Raw genomic sequence first — 1,365 nt, 5'->3', positions numbered from 1 at the left:
TATACGCTATATCAGTGGATATACACTATACACATTATATATAGATTCAGGGACTGGGGAAATGCCAGCGGCCTGGAAAAGCTCAGTTCACAGCCCCCCCCGCCCCGTCTCGTCCTCCCTGCCATGCTTGCAGCCCCCGTCCCGCAGCAAAAGCCCGCTTTGACTCTGGGCCTCCAGCACAACCCCGCGCCCCGGCAGCAGGGCTGAGCCGCCCGGAGCGAGCACCACGCGGCAAAGCCACCTCTCCCTTCCCCAGCTCCTTCGCTTTGCGCCGAGCTCCGCTCCCACCCCCGCTGCTAAGACACCCTACACCGCAGAACACCCCCGCATCGCGTCCTAGGCCTGCCCGCCCCCGCCCCGCAAGCCGCTCTGGTGCTTCCCTCCTAGGCTCTGGGAATGATCTCACTACCTTCCCCCCTCCCCCGCGCTTCTCGGGACAGTGGTATCGCCCTGCAGTGGGGGAGCAGCGCAAGAGGCTGGGTCACGTGGAGGAGCGGGGACTCGAGTAGGGTTTACACGACAGTGACGAATGACATAACAAAGAGAAGGGGCGGGGCTAAGAAGCTGAATTAGCACATGGGCGAAAAAGCTTAGCAGTTCCCTGGTGGTCTAGTGGTTAGGATTCGGCGCTCTCACCGCCGCGGCCCGGGTTCGATTCCCGGTCAGGGAAGGTGCCTTTTTTCTTTTCGTGTTGCCTCCAGGTGGAGACAGCTACATTGGCGGGGTGTCCCTGACTGCATCCCTTTGCACGGGGCTTGTCAGGGGCAGAGAGCAGCAGGGACTCCTGGGTCTGGTGCAGCCAGGGGGGTAGTGGGTAGGGCACCTGCTGAGCTGCATGTGCTCTTGGAGCTGGCTGGGCAGGGGATGCCCCTTGGGACCCAGTTCAAACAGGCAGAAAGGACATCTCTGTGCTGTCTTTGGGCCCTGGTTTCTACCACACTTGGCACAAGTGGGCTCTGCTCTGTGACTGTGGCTCCTGGGTGCCAAGGCAATGCACATAAACACGGAAATGGGGCTGGGGGGCACTGTGATAGAGGACCACGACACCCTGAGGGGGGCCGAAGCCATACAGAGTGTGACCCTGGCGCTTCAGCATGTAGACTATGCCCGTGGCAGTCACGGTCTTGCACTTGGCATGCTCGGTGTAGGAGAAAGCATCACTGATACAGGTCATGTTCTCCAGGAAGACCTTCAGCTCCCCACGGTTTCTTTGCTAGATGAAGTCAGAGATGTGCTTCATGCCACTACAGCCAGCCAGGCAGCAGATGGATGGCTTGGCTTGGTAATGCCCTGGATGTTTCACAGATTTCATAGATTTCATAGACACTAGGGCTCGAACAGACCTCAGAAGATCATCGAGTCCAG

The 1,365-nt window shown here is 59.3% G+C and overlaps 1 non-coding gene across 1 annotated transcript; it reads left to right on the top strand.

Moving 5' to 3' along the window:
- The first annotated feature begins 598 nt into the window (after nucleotides 1-598).
- On the top strand, nucleotides 599-670 carry TRNAE-CUC. The gene has a single exon. It is a non-coding gene; the product is annotated as a tRNA-Glu (tRNA).
- The last annotated feature ends 695 nt before the right edge of the window (nucleotides 671-1,365 follow it).

This window comes from Alligator sinensis, unplaced genomic scaffold, assembly GCF_000455745.1.
Source record: "Alligator sinensis unplaced genomic scaffold, ASM45574v1 scaffold257_1, whole genome shotgun sequence".
Taxonomy (NCBI): Eukaryota; Metazoa; Chordata; order Crocodylia; family Alligatoridae; genus Alligator; species Alligator sinensis.
Note: the sequence above shows the minus strand (reverse complement) of the source record. Positions and strands in the feature narration are given on the sequence as shown.